The sequence below is a fragment of the Capra hircus genome, chromosome 8 (genome assembly GCF_001704415.2).
Source record: "Capra hircus breed San Clemente chromosome 8, ASM170441v1, whole genome shotgun sequence".
Lineage (NCBI taxonomy): Eukaryota > Metazoa > Chordata > Mammalia > Artiodactyla > Bovidae > Capra > Capra hircus.
The window spans coordinates 94,728,139-94,755,409 of record NC_030815.1 but is presented as its reverse complement, the minus strand read 5'-3'; the positions used below and the strand labels follow the sequence as shown (position 1 = coordinate 94,755,409).

The window sequence follows — 27,271 nt, the reverse complement described above, 5'->3', positions numbered from 1 at the left end:
GCATTAGTTTCAGGTATACAGCTGATTCAGTTATACACATACATGTATCCATTCTTTTTCAGATTCTTTTCCCATGTGGATGTTTATAGAATAATGAGGAGAGTTTCCTGTGCTATACAGTAGGTCCTTGTTGATGATCTATTTTATATGTAGGAATGTATATGTGTTAGTCCCAAACTCCTACTTTATCCCTCCCCTCAACATTTCCCTTTCCTTAACCATAAATTTGTTTTTAAAGTCTGTAAATCTGTCTCTGCTTTGCAGATACATTCATTTGTATCTTTTTTTTAGATTCCATGTATAAGTGATACCATATGATATTTGTCTTTGTCTAATTTACTTAGTGTGATAATCTCTAGGTCCAACCATGTTGTTGCAGATGGCATTATGTTCCCATTCTTTTTTTTTTTCCTTGTTTGATATGTTTATTATTGTCTTTACCTGAAAAATCCAGATAGAAGATTGTGGTTTGGTTTATTAATTCCTGGGCTTCTCTTGTGGCTCAGCTGGTAAAGAATCTGCCTGCAATGTGGGAGATCTGGGTTCGATCCCTGGGTTGGGAAGATCCCCTGGAGAAGGAAAAGGCTACCCACTCCAGTCTTCTGGCCTGGAGAATTCCATGGACTATACAGTCCATGGGGACGCAAAGAGTCGGACATGACTGAGCAACTTTCACTTTCACTTTATTAACTCCCAGCAGCCCATTCCTGAGTTCTAAGGAAGCTTGCCTTCTTCTGAGCTACCTGATCTTTCTTCTGAGCAAGTGACATTTTGGGCTGATTCCACCTCTTCTTTTTAACTTCTTTCTTAGGCTTCTTCTCATACACTGGATTCTCTCATATTGCAGCATGAGCTTTTTTATACATCTCCTCCATCATGTATGGAGTTATGTTGTTCTTTATGAATGGAGAGAATTGTTTCTTGTAGGCATCCTCATCTTCTTCAATCAGATAACACATGTAATCTGCAGCATTCTGCCCCGTGATGTGCTTTCGGTGTACCTCAGCACTGAACTCTTTGTTTTCTGAATCATAACTAGGGAACCGTTTGGTACTGTGAGGGATAGACAAACCTTCATTGACAGCTCCCTTCAGGGGCCCAGAAACTATTCTCAGTAGTGGTCCTGGCAAGTCCTGCATCGAAGTAATAGGTGAAGGCACCAGGTTGACTATCAACGCTTCCCACATTGTATTCCTCTCCAGTCACCTCGACTTGGCCTTTGTAAATTTTGTCCATACCAAACCTATTCAGAAGCCTGTAGGTCAGCAGCAGGCCAGTACAGTGTGCCACAGCATAATTTGTCAGGCCAGCCTTCGCACCATACTTTGGGAGTTCGTGAGCATAAACTGCACAAACTGTTATATGTCCTTCTATACAGGCATAAGCAGTCTGACAAATGATATCTCTGTTTGTTACATGAATGATCATTCTGTAATTGGATGTGTTGTACTTATTTTTATCTTGGATTACCAATTGTTTCTGAGCATAGTAGTCAGTTTTGCCCTCTTGCCGTCTGAATTTTACTTGGTATCTCTTGAAGTCAGCTGTGTTCTGGAAAACTTTAACCCCATACTGTAGAACGGAACCCCGACTCTGCAGCTTGCCACAGAGCTCTATGGTCCCATTCTTACAGGACTCACTCCAGTCAAGTTCATTTCTTGTCTGCAGACCTCTGGACCTAAGCTCTTTTCTGCTTCATTGTCATTATTTTTTCTAGATTAGAATGCCCTTTCTATCTCTCTAAATTCTAGCCATTTGTTTTATAAGACCCCACACTGATTTTTCCCTTTTCTGACTTCTGGTGGCAGTTCTAGTCTATACTGTACTATACAACATTTGCAGATTTATTATGCTTTTCTAGGCTCAGCCCTTGATGCTGGATGGCAGTGGCTAACTTATCTTGCTGGCTGGAGGGTCTGAATACTTTGAAGACATACTGATAGTGAAGAAATAGCCAAGAATGATGCAGTGAGTTGGAATCCAGAGAAACAGACCAAGTAGACCTCAGTTGCAGTGGCTGAGAAACACTAGAGCAAGTAGAGGGTCATGCAGTGTGGATAAGCATAGACTGATTCTCTTATTCCAGTTGAGAGAATCCTAAAGAAGGGCTCTGGTTAGCTCTCCCCAGGTCAAGAGCTTCATCCCTAACTAACCAAATGTGTTGGGGAAGACAAGGCCATGTAGGAATTTGCCATATGGATGGGGTGGGGTGAATAGTTCCTCTGAGGAGGGGTTTTGGCCAAACATGGATGGCCTATGGATATCTAATATATTAAAAGCACAGCAGTGATTGTCCACTGGTAATGTCCAGTATAGGAGTGTGGGTCAGTATGCTGGAAATCAGGAAGGAAGAATTATGGTGTAGCATACCATCCTTCCTATTGTTAGAACAGAGTCAAGAAGTCTTTATGGAGACTCCCTGGGGACTTGATAATTGTTGGACTAGCCTTCAACTCTGTACACTGTCATTTTTTTCCCCCTGTTACATTAACCCTAGGACCTGCGACTCCATTTAGACACCCAACAGCCTTGACATTTCTCTGCTCTGCAAGGAACCACTGACAACTTGCACTGTTATCTTGGTCTTAATGACTGCTAAGTCACTTCATTTCCCAGAGGGAGACTGTGAAATCATCAACAGTGTCAGGTCACTGGCAGCCTTAAGCTCTGGATGGAATGTTTCCAGGAAGAAATGTGAGTGAGAAAAGGAGCTGGACACTTCCTTTTAGAGGAAGACTGTTAGCTCATCCTGGGAAGGTCAGCTGGATGGTGGCAGAGTATAGAAGTATTAGCATTAAATGCTTAACTCTGGACTGGTCTTCCCAGCACTAGGGGGCACCAAAGTCAGCAACTTCCTGATTCTTAAGGCTGGTAGCATGTCAGCTGTTAGGAAATAAGATGAGGGACGAAGCTGTGAGGTAGGGAAGATGGCATGGCATGAAGACCCTGGCATGTCTAGGTCCCTTTTGTCCATCTCTACTTGCTCTGTTCTGGCTTCTGCTGGTTGATCTGGGCTCTCCAGCTGCCTACCTGCCACCGTACCCCTAATTCTTAAAACTGCTGGGTTTTTGACCCACTGCTTCTTTCAGAATTTATGCCTTTGCTTCATTTGTTTGGCATGTGGATATTTGTTGGACTCTGCAGTGCTCCTTTGAACCTTGTCTTTTTGTGACATATTATGGAGGTGGTTTGTCCAGGTGACCCAAGACAGCGCAAGCTCTGCATCCTACATCCTGGCACCTGGCTCTAAGCTTACTAGTATAACTTCCAAATATACTGGGTGGAGTTTCTTTCCTTGCTGAGCCTCCACAGTGCTGTATTAGCATTGCCTGTTAACTCATGACCGCATCCCCTCTAGCCCAAGTCAAACGCATCTCTGTACCCTTGGCTTCTGTTACAGAGCCTGGCACAGAGCGGCATTAACCATGACTGTGAAGTGATTGGAAAATGCTCACTGCCACCTCTGAGTGTGGCCTGGACTTTTCCTCCGAAAATATGGCTTGCTTTTCCCTGTCTGTCTGTCCTTGGGTTCAGATGCAACTAATCACCACACTCCTCTTCCTCTTTTCCACCTACTCTCTTTGCTTTTCCTACCAGTCTGTCTGAGAGAGAGTGCAGTGTGGTGGTTAAGAACATAGATCCTAAATAGGATTTTCTGGTTTTAAATCCTGGTTTTATTACTTATGAACTGTGCAACTGTTAGCAAGTTACTTTGCCTGTCTGCACCTCAGTTTCTTCCTCTGTAGAGTGGGAATAATAAGAATAGGACCAATCTCACAGGGCTGTTGGGAACATTAAATGTGTTACAATGAAAAATGTACTTGGAATAGGATTTGGTACACAGCAGGCATTCTAGAAGTGTTAGCTGTTGTTACTGTTCTCTATCTTCACTGCTCAACCAAAAGTAAAGGTCATCTGACTTTGTTTCCTCTTGACTTCTTGGGCTTACCTACCTTCTTCTTGCACTCACCTTGTGTGCCTCAGTCTCATTCTCTGGTCCACTTAGCTGAATATTTACAAATATTTACCAATTTCTTATAAGCTAACACTGAGCTGTAGCCCAGGAGATATCTAGACTCATTCCTTTTAAGCACCACCTCCTCTACTCATGGTTCTTTCCTCGGTCAAGTCCTGATTCAGACCTTGGTCTTTTAATGGCTGACTGTGGGGGCTGTGAAAAAGTAAGATTTATCTCTGCTGCTAGACAAAAATTTGACAAAGTTTTTTTGTAATGGGCTGGACAGTAAATTTTTTTTTTGATGGAAGTATAGTTGATTTACAGTGTTGTATTATTAATAGTTTCGGTATATGGCAAAGTAATTCAGAAACATTTATGTGTATGTATATATGTATTTTTCATATTCTTTCCCATTATAATTTGTTATAAGATATTGAATATCATTTTCTGTGCTTTGCTTGTTGTTTATCTATTTTATGTATAGTGGTGTTGCTGCCACTGCTGCTGCTGCGTCGCTTCAGTCGTGTCCAACTCTGTGCGACCCCATAGACGGCAGCCCACCAGGCTCCCCCATCCCTGGGATTCTCTAGGCAAGAATACTGGAGTGGGTTGCCATTTCCTTCTCCAATGCATGAAAATGAAAAGTGAAAGTGAAGTCGCTCAGTCGTGTCCGACTCTTCGCGACCCCATGGACTGCAGCCTACCCGGCTCCTCTGTCCATGGGATTTTCCAGGCAAGAGGTATAGTGGTGTATATCTGTTAATTTCAATCTCCTAATTTATCCCTTCCTCCCTTTCCACTTTGGTAACCATAGATTTGTCTGTGAGTCTGTTTCTGAGAAGGAAATGGCGACCCACTCCAGTATTCTTGCCTGGAGAATCCCATGGACGGAGGAGCCTGGTGGGCTACAGTCCACGGGGTCACAAAGAGTCGGACATGACTGAATGACTTCACTTCACTTCATCACTTTTTTAAAGATTCCATATATAAGTGATATCATTTGATATTTGTCTTTCTTTGTCTGACAGTTCACTTAGTATGATAATCTCTAATTCCATTTGTTAATATGTTTGTTTGTGTGTGTATCACATCTTCTTTATCCATTCATCTGTTGATGGACATTTAGGTTTCTTCCATGTCTTGGCTGTAGTGCTGCAGTGGTTGTTGGGGTACATGCATCTTTTTGAATTAGGGAATTAGAGTTTTCTCTGGATATGTGCCCAGGAGTGGAATTGCTAGGTCATATGGTAATTCTAAATTTTTAAAGCAACCTCCATACTGTTTTCCATAGCAGCTGCATGAATTTACATTCCTACCAACAGTGTGGGAGGGTTTGCTTTTCTCTATACCCTCTCTAGCATTTATTATGGTCATCATTCTGACTGGTGTGAGGTGATGCCTCATTGCAGTTTTGATGTGCATTTCTCTAATAATTAGCAATAATGAGTGTCTTTTTTTGTGCCTGTTGGCTATCTCTATGTCTTCTTCAGAGAATTGTCTGTGTAGGTCTTCTGCCCAGTTTTTGGTTGAGTTGTTTGTTTTTTTGGTATTGAGTTGTATGAGCAGTTTGTATATTTTAGAAATTAAGCCCTTGTTGCTTGCATTGTTTGCAAATAAATTCTCTAGTCTTTAGGTTGTCTTTTCATTTTGTTTATGGTTTCCTTTGCTGTGAAAAAGTTTATAAGTTTGGTTAGACCCTATTTGTTTATTTTTTGCTTTTATTTCTATAATTTTGGGAGACTGACCTAAGAAAGCATAAATATGGTTCATGCCAGAGAGTGTTTTGCCTATGTTCTTTTCTAGGAGTTTTATGGTATCATGTCTTATATTTAATTGTTTAAATTATTTTGAGTTTATTTTTGTGTGTTGTGTTGAGGGTGTGTTCTGACTTCAATGATTTACATGAAACTGTCCAGCGTTTCCAACACCACTTGCTGAAGAGACTGTCTTTTCTCCATTTTATATTCTTGCCTCCTTTGTTGAAGATTAACTGACCATAGGTGGGTGGGTTTATTTCTGGGCTCTTTATTCTGTTCCATTGATCCATATGCCTGTTTTTGTGCCAATACCACAATGTTTTGATTAGCTTTGTAGTATTGTCTGGAGGGTTATGCCTCCAGCTACATAGATATTTTAGGCTTTGCAGGGCACACAGGGTCTTTGTCTTATCTCCTCTTCTTCCTCTTCCTTCTTTCAGTTCAGTTCAGTTCAGTTCAGCTGCTCAGTCGTGTCCGACTCCTTGCGACCCCATGAATCGCAGCACGCCAGGCCTCCCTGTCCATCACCAACTCCCGGCGTTCACTCAAACTCACGTCCATCGAGTCAGTGATGCCATCCAGCCATCTCATCTTCTGTCGTCCCCCTCTCCTCCTGCCCCCAATCCCTCCCAGCATCAGAGTCTTTTCCAATGAGTCAACTCTTCGCATGAGGTGGCCAAAGTACTGGAGTTTCAGCTTTAGCATCATTCCTTCCAAAGAAATCCCACCCCTAACTTGAAGGCTGTATTAAATGAGTTTACAAGCCACATTTGATCATCAATAAGTCCCATGAGGGCAGGAACAATCTGTCTCATTACCCTGATGGTCTAATGCTACCCGGGCACATGATAAGCCTTTGATTAGTACTTGTTGAATAAATGAATAAACAATAAATGAGTTCAAACAAGCCTCTGGCTTCCAAATTTAAGAGACAGAATTTCTGTGTAAGCTCTACAGTGAATAGGAGAACCCCAGGGAAGCGTTCTATTAAGTTGACTCCTTGCTCTGTCTGCAGTTGTCAAAGGGTACAGGAGCTTTCCATGGAGTCTGCCTTAGCCTAAGTACCTACCTGCAATTCCACTGCCATCTTCTAGTTGAGAACCGAGCCTCCCTGTAGCCTAGGTTCCATACTAGCAGTGTGCTGGTAAATATTTAACAACCAGCCACCCCAAAAACAAGCAAATAATCCCTGATTTATAGTATTTGCCAATTTCCATGGTGTCAATACTTCCACCATGGCCAATTTCATGCTATGAAATGAAGCCACTAAACTTGAAGCTGGGAAGAGAGATGCCATTAAACCATGCTCCCTGCCCTGCTCACCTCTGCAGTCCTAAGCACCATATGCCTCCTTGGAGAGTAATTGAAAGAAACATTAGCTCTCACAATCTCTGCCTTTAGGATTGGGCTCTTCTCTGTGTTTTGGTGGATGGGTACCATTATCTTGCCTTCCCAGACTTCCTGGATTTTGGCCTTTGCCTGCTTTGATCCCCAGGCCCTGAGTGCTCATTGACCTCCTGACTCCCTGTTTCTTGCAGAACACAGATGGCTGGACTCTTCCTGATCCACCCTAGCTTCCTGGATGTCAGGTTTCTGATGTGTTTCTGAGCACAGAGACACACAGCCACTCTACCTCCTGCAGGGTCTTCTGGTTTCCAGGCTGTGATGTGCTTTGACCACTCACTTCCAATTCTCACAGCACACCTCTCTTGACTGTTGGGAGGTTAACTCTCATCCTGCTGATTGGGAACTCAGTTCCCAGCTCATTTCTTCTTGCTCTGTCTTGGCTTCTGTTTAATTAGTACCATCTGCTTCTAAATCTTTATATAATTTTCATCTTTATTGATTCACACAAAAATAATTACTGGGTGCATTTTTTGTGTACCATGCTATGTCTAGGCACCCAGGATACCTCAGTGAACAAAACAAGTAGGATTCTCTGTCCTTGGGGGGCTTATAATAGAGTGTGAGGAATCTCATACTAAACAATAGGAGTAATAAATCATATATTACAAAAGAAGGTGATAAGTAGGATGGAAAAAGTAGGGAAAGATGTGTTGACAGTGCTGATAGGAGGCACATGGTTAGAGTGGCCTCTTTGAGAAGGTAACATTCAAGTAAAGCCTTGCAACACATTCTGTACTCTCATACACAACATCTACTCATCATCAACTCCTGCTCATACAGGTATGTGGCTCACTTTAGCCTGAGAATTTCCAGGATTTGTTTCTCACAGTTGGACTGTTTGCTGTAAGAGAGAAGGAGAAAGTATTGTGATTATATGCTTGGGCTTTGGTTTATGATTTTGAATCCCTGCTCTCTGGTCAATTAGGACAGCTATTGAGGTTTCCATAATCTATTGGACAATGAGTTTCTTGAGGGGAGGGACTGGATCTCTCTTGCTCACCCTATAGCCCCCATGCTTAGTAGAATCTGACCTCTGTCAGTGTTGCTTATTAGCCTTTTTGTCCTGGGAAAATTCCTTTCTGAGATTTCAATTCCTTATATGTAAAATTGGGATGTTAATAATGATAATATAAGTATCCACCTCATAGGGTTGCTCTATGAGTTAAATCCAGCTGCATGGTGCTGGAGCGGTGGCTGTGCAGTGCTGGAGTGACTTTGAGGGGATACCCCATGTTCAAGGTCAGAGAAGCCACAGCAAGATGGTATGAGGGGCAAATTCGCATTTAGAATCAATCCCCATTCCCCCCAGAGAGGCTTGGAGGGCTCAAACAAACCTTGTTGCACCAGGACCCAGAGACCCCACAGAGACTGAGACAAAACTGTGTTTAACATCTTCTATGGAGGTATGGGTCAGCAGTGGACTGCTGCAGGGGCAGGGGCTCTGGGTGCAGCAGACTTGGGTAGGCATAAGCTCTCTTGGAGGAGGTCGCCATTAACCCCACCATAGAGCTGCCAGAACTTACACAGGAATTGGAAGTAAAGTAGACTCTTGGAGGGCACAAACAGAACTTTGTGTGCACCAGGACCCAGGAGAAAGGAGCAATGATCCCACAAGAGACTGACCCAAACTTGCCCAGAAGTGTCCAGGAGTCTCTAGTGGAGGTGTAGGTCGGTGGTGCCCTGCTGCAGGGTTGGGGGCACTGAGTGTAGCAGTACATACGTGGGACCTTTTGAAGGAGGTCACCATTATCTTCATTCAGTTCAGTTCATTTGCTCAGTTGTGTCCGACTCTTTGCGACCCCATGAATCACAGCACAAGGCCTCCCTGTCTATCACCATCTCCCGGAGTTCACTCAGATTCACCTTCATCTAGGCAGTGATGCCATCCAGTCATCTCATTCTCTGTCATCCCCTTCTCCTCCTGCCCCCAATCCCCCCCAGCATCAGAGTTTTTTCCAATGAGTCAACTCTTCACACGAGGTGGCCAAACTGTTGGAGTTTCAGCGTTAGCATCATTCCTTCCAAAGAAATCCCAGGGCTGATCTCCTTCAGAATGTACTGGTTGGATCTCCTTGCAGTCCAAGGGACTCTCAAGAGTCTTCTCCAACACCACGGTTCAAAAGCATCAATTCTTCGGTGCTCAGCTTTCTTCACAGTCCAACTCTCATATCCATACATGACTACTGGAAAAACCTCCCCCGTAGTTTCAGTTCAGTTTAGTTCAGTCGCTCAGTTGTGTCCGACTCTTTGTGACTCCATGAATCACAGCATGCCAGGCCTCCCTGTCCATCACCAACTCTCGGAGTTCACTCAAACTCATGTCCATCGAGTCGATGATGCCATCCAGCCATCTCATCCTCTGTTGTCCCCTTCTCCTCCTGCCCCCAATCCCTCCCAGCATCAGGGTCTTTTCCAATGAGTCAACTCTTTGCATTAGGTGGCCAAAGTATTGGAGTTTCAGCTTCAGCATCAGTTTGGCCACAGGTAAATAACAGGGAGGGAACACAGCTCCACCCATCAACAGAAAATTGAATTAAAGATTTACTGAGCATGGCCCCCTCATCAGAACAAGACCCAGTTTTCCCCTCAGTCAGTCTCTCCCATCAGGAAGCTTCCATAAGCCTCTTATTCTTCTCCATCAGAGGGCAGACAGACTGAAAACCACAATCACAGAAAACTAACCAAACTGATCACATGGACCGCAGCCTTGTCTAACTCAATGAAACTCTGAGCCATGCCATGTAGCGCCCCCCAAGGTAGATGGGTCATGGTGGCGAGTTCTGACAAAATGTGGTGCACTAGAGAAGTGGCTGGCAGACCACTTCAGTATTCTTGCCTTGAGAACTGCATGAACAGTATAAAAAGGCAAAAAGATAGGAGGGCATTGAAAGATGAACTCCCCAAGTTGGTAGGTGCCCAATATGCTACTGGAGATCAGTGGAGAAGTAACTCCAGAAAGAATGAAGAGACGGAGCCAAAGCAAAAACAACACACGATTGTGGATGAGGCTGGTTACAGAAGCAAAGTCCAATGTTGTAAAGAGCAATATTGCATAGGAATCTGGAATGTTAGGTCCATGAATCAAGGCAAATTGGAAGTGGTCAAACAGGAGATGGCAAGAGTGAACATCAACATTTTAGGAATCAGCAAACTAAAATGGACTGGAATGGGTGAATTTAACTTAGATGACCATTATATCTACTACTGTGGGCAAGAATCCATTAGAAGAAATGGAGTAGCCATCATAGTAACAAAAAGTAAAATGCAGTACTTGGATGCAATAAAACAACAGAATGATCTGTCATCAAGCAAAATAATAATAATAAGTCTAGGAAATAATTAAGAAGTGAAGTGAATGTTATAAGACTAAAGACCTAGAATAAAAAAGATGTCCATTATAAGAAAAAAGTAGGAAGTAAGAAACATCATAAGCATTTGGCCTTGGAGTACAGAAAGAAGCAGGGCAAAGGCTAGTAGAGTTTTGCCAAGAGAACACACTGGTCATAGCAAACATCCTCTTCCAACAACACAAGAGAAGACTCTACACATGGACATCACCAGATGGTCAACACCGAAGTCAGATTGATTATATTCTTTGCAGCCAAAGATGGAGAAACTCTATACAGTCAGCAAAAACAAGACCAGGAGCTGACTATAGCTCAGATCATGAACTCCTTATTGCCAAATTCAGAATTGAAGAAAGTACAGAAAACCACTAGACCATTCAGGTATGACCTAAATCAAATCCTTTATGATTATACAGTGGAATTGATAAATAGATTCATGGGATTAGATCTGACAGACAGAGTGCCTGAAGAACTATGGACAGAGATTCGTGACATTGTACAGGAGACAGGGATCAAGACCATCCCCAAGAAAAAGAAATGCAAAAACCCAAATGGCTGTCTGAGGAGGCCTTACAAATAGCTGTGAAAAGAAGAGAAGCTAAAAGCAAAGGAGAAAAGGAAGGATATACCCATTTGAATGCAGAGTTCCAAAGAATAACAAGGAGATCCCCATGCACCAGCTCCAAGCATGCTGTATCCTGCATCAGACATAGACTGGCGATTCAATTCTTACATGATAGTATACACGAGGGGGGTTCAGTTTGGGAATGCATGTAAGAATTAAAGATTTTAAAATTAAAAAAAAAAAGAATAACAAGGAGAGACAAGAAAGCCTTCCTCAGTGATCAATGCAAAGAAATAGAGGAAAATAATAGAATGGGAAAGACTAGAGATCTCTTCAAGAAAATTAGAGATACCATGGGAACATTTCATGCAAAGTGAATGTGAAGTCTCTCAGTCGTGTGCGACTCTTTGCGGCCCCATGGACTGTAGGCCACCAGGCTCCTCCATCCATGGGATTTTCTAGGCAAGAATACCAGAGTGGGTTGCTATTTCCTTCTCCTGGAGATCTTCCCCACCCAGGGATTGAACCTGGGTCTCCCGCACTGTAGGCAGGCTCCTTACCCTCTGACCACCCAGGAAGTCATTTCATGCAAAGATGGGCTCAATAAAGGACAGAAATGGTATGGACCTAACAGAAGCAGAAGATATTAAGAAGAGGTGGCAAGAATACACAGAAGAGCTATACAAAAAAAAACAAAAAACAAAACTTCACTACCCAGATAATCATAATGGTGTGATCTCTCATCTAGAGCCAGACATTCTGGAATGTGAAGTCAAGTGGGCCTTAGGAAGCATCACTAAGAACAAAGCTAGTGGGTGATGGAATTCCAATTAAGCTATTTCAAATCCTAAAAGATGATGCTGTGAAAGTGCTGCAGTCAATATGCCAGAAAATTTGGAAAACTCAACAGTGGCTACAGGACTGGAAAAGGTCAGTTTTCATTCCAATCCCACAGAAAGGCAATGCCAAAGAATACTCAAACTACCTGCCCAATTGCACTCATCTCACACAATAGTAAAGTAATGCTCAAAATTCTCCAAGGAAGGCTTCAACAGTATGTGAACTGTGAACCTCCAGATGTTCAAGCTGGATTTAGAGAATGCAGAGGAACCAGAGATCAAATTGCCAACATCTGCTGGGTCATTGAAAAAGCAAGAGAGTTCCAGAGAAACATCTATTTCTGCTTTATTGACTAAGCCAACGCCTTTGACTGTGTGTATCACCAGAAGCTGTGGAAAATTCTGAAAGAGATGGGAATACCAGACCACCTGACCTGCCTCCTGAGAAATCTGTATGCAGGTCAGGAAGCAACAGTTAGAACTGGACATGGAACAACAGACTGGTTCCAAATAGGAAAAGGAGTACGTCAAGGCTGTATATTGTCACCCTGCTTATTTAATAACTTATATGAAGAGTACATCATGGGAAATGCTGGGCTGTAGGAAGCGCAAGCTGGAATAAGATTGCCGGGAGAAATACCAATAACCTCAGATATGCAGATGACACCACTCTTATGGCAGAAAGCAGAGAAGAACTGAAGAGCCTCTTGTTGAAAGTGAAAGAGGAGAGTGAAAAAGTTGGCTTAAAGCTCAACATTCAGAAAACAAAGATCATGGCATCTGGTCCCATCACTTCATGGCAAATAGATGGGGAAACATTGGAAACAGTGACAGACTTTATTTTGGGGGGCTCCAAAATCACTACAGATGGTGACTGCAGCCATGAAATTAAAAGACACTTGCTCCTTGGAAGAAAAGTTATGACTAACCTAGGCAGCGTATTAAAAAGCAGAGACATTTCTTTGCCAACAAAGGCCCATCTAGTCAAAGCTATGGTTTTCCCAGGAGTCACGTATGGATGTGAGAGTTGGACTATAAAGAATTGATTGCCAAAGAATTGATGCATTTGAACTGTGGTGTTGGAGAAGACTCTTGAGAGTCCCTTGGACTGCAAGGAGATCCAACTAGTCCATCGTAAAGGAGATCAGTCCTGAGTGTTCATTAGAAGGACTGATGTTGAAACTGAAACTCCAATACTTTGGCCACCTGATGCAAAGAGCTGACTCATTTGAAAAGACCCTGATACTGGGTAAGACTGAAGGCATGTGGAGAAGGGAATGACAGAGGATGAGACGGTTGGATGGCATCGCCGACTCAATGGACATGAGTTTGAGTAAACTCCAGGAGTTGGTGATGGACACAGAGGCCTGGCGTACTGCAATCCATGAGGTTGCAACGAGTCAGACATGACTGAGCCCCTGAACTGTCTGACTGATGAATTAAATCATAACAATTTATAATATGTGTAGAGCATTTGGCACAGAGCCTAGTACACAGAGAGTGCTTGCTAAATAAATATTAGGAGTGGTCACTGTTGTTAGAGTCACCATACAGAATTAATGTTCTCCAGTTGAAGAGATGTTATTCTGGAAATATTCCTTGCTTCCCTAATAAGTTGGTCCCATTGCCAAGCCTATACAGTGCTTGTTATAACCTCTGAGGAAATATGGGGTAAATCATGGATAGGGGGTGTGAGGAGCCTTGGGAGGGGGGAAGAGCCCAGGTGGCAGGACTGAGGTGGTGCCCAGAGCACTGTGGTCAGGCCCGAGGCTGTTGTGTAAACAGACAGTCAATCAGTCAGAATAGAGAAATGGAACAGCAGTGACTAGATGAATACACAGAGTACAGGGATTAATGGAGCTGAGATTAAACTGTTAGCTGAGATTAAAGAGAGTAATTTTCCTTAGGGCATGGACATCAGTGGTGGGGTCTGGAAACAAGACCTTGACTATGTGTCCTATACCTGGGTCTTTCTTCCTCTTAAAGTGTTCTTTCAGACCCAGTTCCTTAGCTTTCCCAACAGCCCCCAGTATCTGCTGAACCGACTCTCTTGTCTGTTTGATTGCTCCCATCTGGTTTAGGTTTGTCTCTCATAAAGCTGTCACTCTGGATGAGGACCCCTGCTGTCTCTATGGGCACAGCCAGGGGCGCCACTTGCTAACTCATTAAGAATGTAACCACCACTGCAGTTGTTCACAGGCAGTGTAGACAGTCCTTAATGCTGTGACACAGAAGGCAGCATCCTGACCAAACAGACCTAAGCAGAAGAGGCTTCGCTTCCTACTAGGTGCCTGGCTGGAAGCAGATGCTTTATGGAAGTCAGTTGCCGTCCAGATAGTCAGCAACATTTGTTTAGGAGCCGCTGCACGTCTGTCCCTGTGATGAGGGAGACAGTATTGCAATGCAGAAAAGATAATGAACCTCATCAGAATCTCTGATTACTTCCTGAGGATTGATTCTGAGAAGTGCCTTTAAGGGTAAAAACACTTTTAAGGCTCTTGATGCATATTGCTATATTGCTTTCCGAAAAGGATAGACAAATTCTCATGTCCTTTTATTGCATTTGATTGTGCCCATTTTGTCATACCTTTGCCAGGACTGAGTATTGTTAAAAATTTAAAAATATGTGTAACAGAGAGGCAAAGTGACATTTCTCTGATTGAATCTTTATTATTTTATTAACAGGGGTGTGAGCATTTTGAAATGTTTCTTTGCTATGGAGATAATATTTGGTATCATCTCCATGGTAGGTCTGGAGGAGTAGTGACTAGATTTTTTTGACTGAGTTTTATCTATGTTACTTATTTTTAAATACCTATACAGTAAAATTTACTTTTGTTGTTGTGTAGTTTTGTGATTTTAACGAGTACACAGAGTTATGTAACTACTAAGACAATCAGAATTTAGACAGTTTTCTCCCTTCGAATTCCCTATGCTGCCTCTTTGTGGTAAAACCCTCTACTAACTCTTAGCTCCTAGCACTTACTGATCTATTCTATGCCCTTTATTTTGCTTTCCCCAGGATAATATTGCAGTGTATTTAATAAAGCAAGATGTGAAAAATTTAAGTCCAATTTATCAATATTTTTACTTTGTTTATTGTGCTTTGTTGTCCTAAGAATTCTTTGCTTAACCCAAGGTCACAATATTTTCTGCTAAAAGTTTTCTAACTTTACATTTTACATTTAAGTCCATTTTGTTAAATTTTGTACCAAGTGTGAGATATTGGCCAAGATTCAAGTTTTTGAAGTCTACAAACAATAAATGCTGGAGAGGGTGTGGAGAAAAGGGAACCCTCTTTCACTGTTGCTGGGAATGCAAACTAGTACAGCCATTATGGAGAACAGTGTGGAGATTCCTTAAAAAACTGGAAATAGAACTGTCATTTGACCCAGCAATCCCACTTCTGGGCATACACACTGAGGAAACCAGAATTGAAAGAGACACGTGTACCCAAATGTTCATTGCCTCACTGTTTATAATAGCCAGGACATGGAAGCAACCTAGATGTCCATAAGCAGAAGAATGGATAAGAAAGCTGTGGTACATATATATAATGGAATATTACTCAGCTATTAAAAAGAATGCATTTGAATCAGTTCTAATGAGGTGGATGAAACTGGAGCCTATTATACAGAGTGAAGTAAGTCAGAAAGAAAAACACTAATACAGTATATTAATGCATATATATGGAATTTAGAAAGATGGTAATGATGAACCTATATGTGAGACAGCAAAAGAGACACAGATGTAAAACACAGACTTTTGGACTTTGTGGGAGAAGGCAAGGGTGGGATGATTTGAGAGAATAGCACTGAAACATGTATATTATCATATATGAAATAGATTGCCAGTCCAGGTCTGATGCGTGAGACAGGGTGCTCAGGGCTGGTGCACTGGGATGGCCTTGAGGGATAGGATGGGGAGGGAGGTGGGAGGGGTGTTCAGGATGGGGAACACATGTACACCTGTGGCAGATTCATGCCAATGTATGGCAAAAACCACCACAATATTGTAAAGTAATTAGCCTCCAATTGAAATAAATAATTAAAAAAAGATTCATGTTTTTGTAGTATATTGATGGCCATTTGATCTGGCACCATTGCTCACAAATCTAACTTTTTCCTATTTAATTGCCTTTGTATCTCTTTCAAAAACCCACTGGCCATATGTGTTTTTTTCCCTGGCCCCTCTGTTTTGTCTTATTGATCTATCTTATGTTCATTAGCATCTGGTCTTGATTATAGTAAGTTCCTATGTTTTTGTCTCTTCCAGAATGACATGCAAATGGAATCTTATAGTATTATAAAATTTGTCTGGTATGTGTCCCTTAGAATAAAGAGTGTGTGTGAGATTCATCCTAGTTGTTGTGTATGTCAATCTTTCTCTTTTTTTTTTAATGTTCAGTAGTGTTTCACTGTATGGATGTACTAGAGAGTATTCATCCAATTGCTGTTCATTTTCAGATTTTGTTGTTTATTCTAGTTCCTTTGCCTTTTTAAGAATCAAGTTGTAAATAGCTGTAAAACTTGATTAGGATAATGTTGGGATTTCCCAACGTAAGTCTAGAAATAAATTTGGGGAGAATTGATATATTAGCATATTGAATCTTCCAATCTATGAATATGGTATATCTTCATGTGTTTAACTCTTACAAAAAATTATTTCATCAGTGTTTTATAGTTTATAGCTGACATCTAAGTATTTCATGTTTTGGAATTGCCAGGGGTACTGTTTCTAAAATTTTAAATTCAGTTTCGAATTGTTATTGCTGGTATAAAGAAACACAATTGATTATTTGTGTATTGATTAATTTCTGGTGTTAGCCACTTGCTGTGTAAAGAAGTCCAGTCTATTCTGGTGGAGAGAGATCCTAGAACACAAGAGATCATGTGACAAATGTTATGCTCCGAGCCCGTATTTCCGAACTGACCGAGAGAGAGAGCAAGTCCACCATGGTAATGCAAGGGCAAGAAGGGAGTTTATCTCTAGCGCGCTAGGGCCCAAGTCTCATCCCACACAAGGGAATCCGACAAGAGCCCCGAACAAAGGAGTATGGTGGCTTATATACAGGCAGTTCTTTGTCTCAGTTACAGGAGTAGCTGGTGTTACATGATTGGCCAGGCAGGATGAGTGCATATCCTGTCTCTTTCTGGTAAACATGACTCAGGTCCTAGAGCCCGTCGTTTGGTCCCTAACATTCCCCCCTGTCCTTAGATCATATAGAGGAGTCTTCCCCTCGGTCCTGAGACACAGTTTGATATTGTTGTTGAAGCACAAACAGCTGTACAGTATTTATGCGTTTTTTACAAAGGCTACAAGTCTATTGATAATACATGGGCCAAAGGTAAGCATTAGTAAAAGTATTAGCAGGGGTCGCAGCAAGGTGGAGATTAGGGTGGTCAACCAAGGGGATTGTTGAAACCAAGACTCAAACCATCTTTGTTGAGCCTCACGTTCTCGTTTACATTGGGCTAGTCCCTCTCTTATTTTGGCCATAGATTTTTAAACTATTTTTGTGTGATCAGCATAAAAACAACACTCTTTTTTTAGGGCAGCACAGAGTCCCCCCTGAATCCCCCCACAGATCTTTTAGTTATGCCTGGGTGCACCTGGACATGCCCAGAATGCATGATTTTTGAGCTTGCCCCTCTTTTAGGGTACATTTACCACCGGCTTAAGGTCAAAGTATAAGTCTGGCCACCAAGTATTTGGTGGATGTATTGCGGTGGTGAAGTTAAGCATTTTACGTGTTAGTCCATTTTGCAGTTTTCAGGTGATTTTGACGGGTTGGTGCAGGTTCACGCTGGCAGCTTCAGAGCAGAGTAACATGGTCATCCATAAGATGGTCTAGACGAGTTGTCTTGGTCTTGTTGACGACGCCGGAGCTTCAGCCTCAGGGTGTTGGACGGGTGTAGAGACGCTTTTTATTTTTTTAGCGTCTCCTTTGTTGTAAAAAGTCCCTGTAACAGTTGCTGACAATCATCCCAAGTGGGATTGTGAGTAAACAGGATAGACTCTAAAAGATCAATAAGACCCTGCGGTTTTTCAGAGAAGGAGGGAGTCTGGGTTTTCCAATTGTACAAATCACTAGTGGAGAAGGGCCAATACTGATATGTCCGTTCTCCACCCTCTCTGGCTGGCCCCACCCGAACCGGAAATGCATGAACGGTGGAGGAGGGAACCTCCGGGTCTTCTTCCGCTACGCCGGCCATTTTTTTTTCGCCTTTCCCCGAGTTCCCTAGGCGGGGCCCCTTTTTCTGGGAGGAGCTGAAGGCTTGGTTCTCTTTCTGGCTTCTCCTGATGAAACCTGTGGAACCTGTGGAAGCAAGGGCGGGGAAGAGGGAAGGGAAGTGAGGGGCTGAAAAACAAAAGGTTTTAGCCAGGCCAGGGGGTTTTCCACTAGGTCCTGTCAGACCAAAATGTATGGAGTTTGGTCTGGCTGGGTGTCCCGAAGGGTAGGGGGCGAGCACCTTCTCTCTGACCGCTCGAATAGTAGGCAGGCTGAAGGTGCCTTCTTGTGGCCAGCTGACATCAAAAGCAGGCCACTCGGCAGAAGTTACTAACTTGCTTTTCTTCACCAGCAATGATAGATTCTGTGCTCTAGACTTGAAATCAGAGAAGTGGTTAATCATAAGAGATAAAGGAGTAGAAGTTGTTTGTCCCATGATCACGGAAAAGTACACTGGGAGCCAACAGAGCACACAAAGAGCAACACAGACACCACGAATAGACAAACAGATAACAAACGCAAGGTGGCCACCGACAATGCACTCAATCTTACCTGCAGGATGTTCACAGAGCCAGCCGCCTCCCCAGCACGAAACTGGGCCCTGGCCTTATGCTGGACTTGCCTCTGCACTTTACACCCAGATGCCTCCCCAGTACGATACTGGGCCCTGGACTTAATCTGGGCTTATGCAACATTAGCACCGGTGCTCAGAGCTCTTATCTCCTAACGAGGTTACTCCCTTTTACCAGGAGAGTTGTCCTCCCCGGCAGGATGGAGATCCCGGACGAGCCCCCAAATGTTATGCTCTGAGCCTGTATCTCCAAACCGACCGAGAGAGAGAGCAAGTCCACCACGGTAATGCAAGGGCAAGAAGGGAGTTTATCTCTAGCGCGTTAGGGCCCAAGTCTCATCCCACACAAGGGAATCCGACAAGAGCCCCGAACAAAGGAGTATGGCGGCTTATATACAGGCAGTTCTTTGTCTCAGTTACAGGAGTAGCTGGCGTTACATGATTGGCCAGGCAGGATGAGCGCATATCCTGTCTCTTTCTGGTAAACATGACTCAGGTCCTAGAGCCCGTCGTTTGGTCCCTAACAACAAAGACCTGAGGTCTCCCATCCTACAGTCAGCCACCACTGCCAGTTGTGTGAGTGAAACCCTTTTCAGTATTCTTGGCTTCAAGAGTATGTGAATGGAGAACTTCCAGATGTACAAGCTGAATTTAGAAAAGGCAGAGGAACCAGAGATCAAATTACGAACATCTGTTGGATCATAGGAAAAGCAAGAGAATTCCAGTAAAACATCTACTTCTGTTTCGCTGGCTATGAAAAAGTTAAAGCCTTTGACTGTGTGGATCACAACAAACTAGAAAATTCTTAAAGAGATGGGAATACCAGACCACCTTACCTACCTCCTGATGAACCTGTATGCAGGTTAAGAGGCAACAGTTAGAACTGGACATGGAACAATGGACTGGTTTGCAACTGGGAAAGGAGAGTTGTCACCCTCCTTATTTAACTTATATGCAGATTACATCATGCAAAATGCCGGGCTGGATGAATCACAGGCTGGAATCAAGATTGCCAGGAGAAATATCAACAACCTCAGATATGCAGATGACACCACTTTAATGGCAGAAGTTGAAGAGGAACTAAAGAACCTCTTGATGAAGTTGAAAGAAGAGAGTGAAAAAGCTGGTTTAAAATTCAACATTCAAAAAACAAGATCATGGCATCTGGCCCTATCACTTCATGGCAAGTGGGGAAAAACTGGAAACAGTGACAGGCTTTATTTTCTTGGGCTCCAAAATTGCTGTGGACTGTGACTGCAGTCATGTATTAAAAGACCCTTGCTTTCTTGGAAGGAAAGCTATGACAAACCTAGACAGTGTATTGAAAAGCAGAGATATCACTTTGCTGACAAAGGTCCACATAGTAAAAGCTAAGGGTTTTCCAGTAGTCATGTATGGATGTGAGAGTTGGACCATAAAGAAGGCTAAACGTTGAAGAATTGGTGCTTTTGCATTGTGGTGCTGGAGAAGACTCTTGAGAGTCCCTTGGACAGCAAGGAGATCAAACCAGTCAATCCTAAAGGAAACCAACCCTGTAAATTCATTGGAAAGACTGATGCTGAAGCTGAAGCTCCAACACTTTGGTAATCCAATGCGAAGAGCTGACTCATTGGAAAAGACCCTGATGCTCGGAAAGGTTGAGGGCAGAAGGAGAAGGGGACGAAAGAGGATGAGATTGTTGGATGGCATCACCGATTCTATGGACATAAGGTTGGGCAAACACTGGGAGATGGTGAAGGGCAGGGGAGCCTGGTGTGCTGCAGCTTGTGGGGTTGCAAAAAGTCAGACATGACTTACTAAGTGAACAACAAAAGCAACAAGCCACAGCCCTGCTCAAAGTTGATGTAGTCACTCAGCCAACACTGCATGGAGCTGAAGAACTGCCCATCTGAGACTAACCAGTCCGCAGAATTGTGAGAAATAATACATCTCTGTGGTTTCAAATCACTAAGTTTTAGGGCATTATTTAATATTGTCCTAGATATGGAGCTTAACAGCAGTTCACTTACCCAACTCTTGGTTCCATGGCCTGGCCATGAGTCTTCCTGAGGCTCCTTGTTGCCAGTCAGACTGAAGCCTGTGTCTCTAGAAATAGAAACTGGCTGCCAAGTCACAGCACTCCCTCTAGCCTACACACTCCACAGTGGTGCAGTCCAAATAGTCTGTATTTTTGCTTGAACTCAAGTTGGCCACTGTGAGGCCTCTGCCAGCCTTGCTGTGTTGACCTTTACGCTGACTGCTTGCTCACTTGGCTGACGACACACCTGTCTGCCTGGCTCTCCCTGGCTCCCCACAGTGCCCTCTCTGGCCTGATTGAAAGCCCCAGGAATTCTATTTGCAGTGTCTCCTTCCCACCTCCTGATGTGAGATTCTTCCTCTGTTGGGCCAGTTTCATGCTGCTGCAAGTGGATCAGTATTCCTCAGGCCTGAAACCCCAAGTCTAGTTCCAAGAATTGGCTGTTTCAATCTGACCTAGAACTTCCTAGTGGTTCAGAAAAAAGACTTGGAACCCTGGAGATGTTAATGTGTTTAAAAAAGTAAGTCAGGGCAAACACTTCCTGGCCTGTTCTTACTAGCTGTTCAATCTGGGAAGAATTCCCAAGCTCATGTAAACCACATTTTCTTCACTCATAATCTAGGGATAATAATACATGAGAAGATACTATATGTGCATTGCTGAGCAACATGCCTGCCATACAGCAACTGCTTAACAGTGGTAGTTAATCATAATTTGTATGAAAGTGAGTGATAGAAGGGGCCCTTAGAGATTATTTAGTCCAAGCACCACATTTTTCAGCAGCAGAAAGTAAGGTTCAGAGAGACTGAGTGATTTGCCCAGCGTCACCACACCTCAGATTTGAATAAAGACTGGAACACTAATTTTCCAGCCTCTAATCTCATACCTTTCCCACTGCGCCATGGTTTTTTGGCTTAGGAGGCCCTGGAGAGAAAACGGGGAAAGGAAGAAACTATCAACTACTAAGTGTCTACTCTGTTTTTGCTTTTATATATATCGTGCCATTTTATCCCCATAATAATTTTTAAGTTATTATCTCTGCTTTACACATGAAGACACCAATGCTTAGAAAAATTAAATTCCTGCCTGAAAATCCCATGGGTGACAGACTAGGGTTGCAACTCATGCCTGTCTGACTCCAAAACCAGCCCACACTCCTCCACCATCTCATGCCCTTTCTGGGTCAGGCTGGGGAGGGGAAGAGTTTCTGCAGAGCCTGGCACTACCCTGGCTGTGTTTCTTCTCAGTCCTCAGATGCAGTAGCTGGTCTGCACGCAAGAGCCTTTCATCCTTCCTTCCACACAATCCTTTTAACTGAAACCAAGTGGCCAAAGCTTAACTGTAATTCTGCAGAACTGGCGGTGAGAGGCCTGGTGGGAGCTTGGGCTGCTCACCCTGAACGTGATGTGCACAGAGAGTGGGGCTGACATTGTTTAGCTCTCTGCTCAGCAGTGCCCAGCCAAACCTCTTGGTCTAAATTGAGCCCTTAATCGTTTTCCTGGCATTTGCTCAGACAGGATTTTATTTTCTAGTAATAAAAGCGCCTACATTGTAGGAAAAAAACCAACAAAAACTGATCTGCCTCTTTTGTAGCTTTTGTGAATGCTTCACCACCTGTCCATTCCCTGCCTTGTTTTCATGCTTGGAGCAGAGCCAGGTTGTTTTGTGCCCACTGTCAAGTATGGGGGAGCTCTGCGTGGGCAGAGAAATGCACTCACATTGACTGCTTCTGCTCATTACTTGGGGCCTCGCACCTCCTGGATTGAGAGGTTTGACTTCTGAGTCTGTAGGCTTGACTTCTGGGTCTGCAGGTGGCGCAGGGGAGATGGTTCTGAGGAAAGAGGAACAAAGTGAGTCACCAAGGGCCTCCCACCTAAGTAGTTCTTGATGGCTCACACTTGGTTATCTCAGTCTTTCCCTTAGGAATTTTCAGTGACTCTCCAGTGCCTGCAGAATGAACTGCATACTTTCTAATATGATATTCAGACCTACATTCTCGGCCTCTTTTCTTTCTTTCTTTTTTTTTTGGTAAAAAATAAAATAAAATACAATATGGATACCTAAAAAAGTAAAATTGAAATTCACCAGAATCTTCTCCACTATAACCGATGTTAAAATTTTGGCAAGTGTCCTTGCAGACTTATGTGAATATATATTGTTTTTGTTCAGTCCCCCAGTTGTGTCCGACTCTTTGCAACCCCATGGCCTGCAGCACACCAGGCCTCCCTGTCCCTCACCATCTCCTGGAGTTTGCCCAAGTTCATGTTCATTGCATCAGTGATACTGTCCAGCCATCTCATTCTCTGACGCCGTCTTCTGCCCTCCATCTTTCCCAGAATCAGGGACTTTTTCAGTGAGTCATCTGTTTGCATCAGATGATCAAAATACTGGAGCTTCAGCTTAAGCATCAGTCCTTCCAGTGAATATTCAAAGTTGATCTCTGTTAAGATTGACAGGCTTGATCTCCTTGCTGTCCAAGGGATTTTTAGGAGTCTTCTCCAGCTCCACAGTTCGAAGGCATCAATTCTTTGGTGTTCTGCCTTTTTTAGGGTCCAGCTCTCACAACCGTATGTGACCACTGGGAAGACCATAGCCTTGACTATACAGACCTTTGTTGACAGAGTAATGTCTCTGCTTTTTAACACGCTGTCTAGGTTTGTCATCGTGAATTTCATCGTCATTTGTGTTGAGGCCTTTTCAGTTTCAATTTGCCTTTCTAACATTCAGTTCAGTTCAGTTCAGTCGCTCAGTTGTATCCGACTCTTTGCAACCCCATGAACTGGAGCATGCCAGGCCTCCCTGTTCATCACCAACTCCTGGAGTCCACCCAAACCCATGTCCATTGAGTCGGTGATGCCATCCAACCATCTCATCCTCTCTCATGCCCTTCTCCTCCTGCCCTCAATCTTTCCCAGCATCAGGGTCTTTTCCAATGAGTCAGCTCTTCGCATCAGGTGGCCAAAGTATTGGAGTTTCAGCTTCAACATCAGTCCTTCCAGTGAACACCCAGGACTGGTCTCCTTTAGGATGGACTGGTTGGATCGCCTCACAGTCCAAGGGACTCTCAAGAGTCTTCTCCAACATCACAGTTCAAAAGCATCAATTCTTCGGCACTCAGCTTGCTTTATAGTCCAACTCTCGCATCCATCTTTTGACAACTCCCACAATACACTAAACATTGTCTAAACTAAATTCACCTGTAAATATATCATGCACTTTCATGCTTCTAAGACTTTGTTTCTGATAATCTGTCTGCCCCAAATACTCTTTATACATTGCCTGGCACACAGTAAGCTCCAACAAAGCTGTTTGTTCCACTTTCTTTCTTGCCTGGTAAGCTCCTACTTACTATTTAAAATTCTGCTGAAATGACCCCCTCCCCTGCCCCTTTATAAAACTACACTCTCTCCCAAGTGCATACTCGTCCACTCACTAGTTAGTCACTCACTGTCCATTTGGGGACCTGCTGCCTCCCACCCCGACCTATTCTAATACTAAGTTCTTCCAAGGCAGTCAGGGGCCATGTCTCCTTTACTCCAAACCATGCCTGGCACTCAATATGAACTGGGGAAATTGGCATCAACTCTGTCAGAGGCAGCAATCTGCTGGTGAAGCTGAGCTGTGGTGAAGCTAGTCAGGGTGGCCTGTGAGTTGCTGTTTGGACAGAGATCCCAGATTGCTAAGTAGACCCCTTTTCTTTATTCCTCCCTGTCTGTCAAGAGCCAACCTTCAACCTCAGAGAGCACTGTAGTACCAGCGAACTGTCTTGGCAGACCTTGGATGAATTATTTACTCTCTTCTTGCTAGGTGAATGCAGGGGTCAGTGTGATGCCTCCAGTTCTGGGTATGTCTAAGGTGCCTCTCAAAGTGCTTGGGCCAGAATTCTGGACTTAATGATAGTGGGCTGCAGGGAGAGAGAAAAACCCAGCATTCCTACTCATGGCCAGATTGCTTGCTCTGTCTTCAGAGGGGGGACATTTTGTTCTCTCCGGCTCACCTTTGCCCCCAGCTCCCTCCATTGCCCTCCCACCCCTGTCTCCACTTACAATGGAAATTTTACATTTTTTTGCTGTTGTAGTCCTTGCTCCTCTCTCCTTCTTTGCCACACACCATGCAGCTCCTATGTCATAATCTTACACACTATCTACTTGGTCTTCCCTCTTCTTCCAGACTTGAAACACTGATAGGAACCAGGGAAAATGGTTTACTGGATGCTGTAGCTGATTGAGCGGCCTTTGTTGAAAGCATGAATTGGGTGCTTTCCAATGCCTTGGATCACTTTTGGGTGGTCATCCTCAAGAGAAGGGGTTTCTAGTTTTCCTTGGTTTCGCGCTTCCATTTCCAAATTCCCTGAGAGAAAACAAATGAAGCAATAGAAGTGACTGGAAACAGTGTCTAATGCTACCTGAACTCACATGGTATCAAACAGTCAGCCTGACTTAATGATAAAGTTCTTGAGTTTCTCCAGGCCTTATCAACCTGTGGGTATCAATGTTGGAATCTTATTAGGGCCAATGACCTATATTTTGCTTTCTCTTGCTCCTGTGACTTTGTTCCCTAGAAAAACTTCACAGTTGCTCACAAGTACCCCTCTCATTCTTCCTCTCATACCAGTATTGGCAGTGTTTCTAGATCACTTGGCAGCTGAGGGGATAGGGTGTGGTGGGTGCCTTATGTGCTCTTGTCTGTATTAAGAACACTTTCTCCTCATGTGGAAACTCTTCAGGTGACTAAATAGTATTGATTGGAGTTTTCCTGTGCTGGGAAGACCACTCCCCTTTCACTTCTCTCTACCTATACCCCCAAACTTGCCCTCTGCCACATTTAGCACCTTAGTTTGTCACTAGGCCCTAACGTGGTGATGTCCCTTTCTGGAAACAACCCTCTCAGGTACTGCAAGAAGGCCGTTTGTCTGCTGAGTTCTGACTGTCTCCATGGGGTCTGCCAGACACAGATGTCTGAAGCTTCTCACTCATCTTTGTTCTTTTTCTGGCTTGTGAATCAAACCACTTCCTCCTCTTCACATAGAGTGACTCCCAGACACCCTACATACTAGTTCTTCAAACACACCACCCAGGGCTGAAACCAGTTTAGACTCATGTTGGGACCTCATTGAATTAATGTTTTTTCCAGTTCCTTCCAGTTTACAAAACTCTTTCACATACATTTTTTCCACTTAATCCTTAAAACAGCATTTTAAAGTATGTGTTGTCTTTATTATCACTTTATGGGGAGTAAAACTGAAGTTCACATAGGTTAGGGAATGTGGATATGGCTACTAGTTTTTTAAATTGAAGTATAGTTGATTTACAGCGTTTGTTAATTTCTGGTATGCAGCAAAGTGATTCAGTTATACATATACCTGTTGTTGTTGTTCAGTCGCCCAGTCAGGTCTGACTCTTTGTAACCCCATGGACTGCAGCACACCAGGCTTCTCTGTCCCTCACCATCTCCTGAAGTTTACCCACAAGTTCATGTCCATTGCATCAGTGATGCCATCCAGCCATCTCATCCTCTGTCACCGTCTTCTCCTTCTGCTGTCAATCTTTCCCAGCATCAGGGACTTTTCCAATGAGTTAGCTGTTCACATCATATGACCAAAATATTGGAGTTTCAGTTTCAGCATCAGTCCTTCCAACAAGTATTCAGGGGTGATGTCCCTTAAGATTGACTGATTTGATCTCTTGTTGTCCAAGGTACTCTCAGGAGTCTTCTCTAGCACCATAGTTCAAAGACATCAGTTCTTTGGTGCTCTGCCTTCTTTATGGTCCATCTCTCACAACTGTATGTGAGCACTGGGAAGACCATAGCCTTGACTTATATGGACCTTTATTGGCAGACTAATGTCTCTGCTTTTCAACACACTGTCTAGGTTTGTCATCACTTTCCTGGCAATAAGCAAACGTCTTCTGATTTCGTGGCTGCAGTCACCATCCGCAGTGATTTTAGAGCCCAAGAAGAGGAAATCTGTCACTGCTTCCACCTTTTCCCCCTCTATTTGCCATGAAATAATGGGGCTGGATCCTGTGATCTTAATTTTTTTAATATTTAGTTTTAAGCCAGCTCTTTCACTATCCTCCTTCACCCTTACCAAGAGGATCTTTAGTTCCTCTTTGATTTCTGCTATCAGAGTGATATCATCCACATATTTGAGGTTGTTGATGTTTCTCCTACCTGTCTTGATTCCAGCTTGTAACTCGTCTAGCATTTCTCAAGATGTGTTCAGCATACAGATTAAACAAACAGGGTGTCAGCAGGCAGCCCTGTTGTGTCTGTACATGTACATATGGTTATATATATATATATACACATGTGCACATACATGCATACATATATAGACATACACAAACATATATATTGTTTTTCATATTACTTTCCATTTCAGTTTTTTACAGAATATTGAATATAGTTCCCTGTGCTATACAGCAGAACCTTATTGTTTTATATATAGCAGTTTGTGTCTGCTAATCCCAAACTCCTAATTATCCCTCCCACCCCCCTTTAATCCTCTGCTCACCATAAGTTCATTTTCTGACATGGGTACTTATTTAGTAAATGACGGAGCTAAGAATTGTCAG

The 27,271-nt window shown here is 43.3% G+C and overlaps 1 pseudogene; it reads right to left on the bottom strand.

The window, feature by feature from the left end:
* The window catches only part of LOC102170787, a 66,162-nt pseudogene continuing 39,577 nt past the window's right edge, over positions 687–27,271 (bottom strand).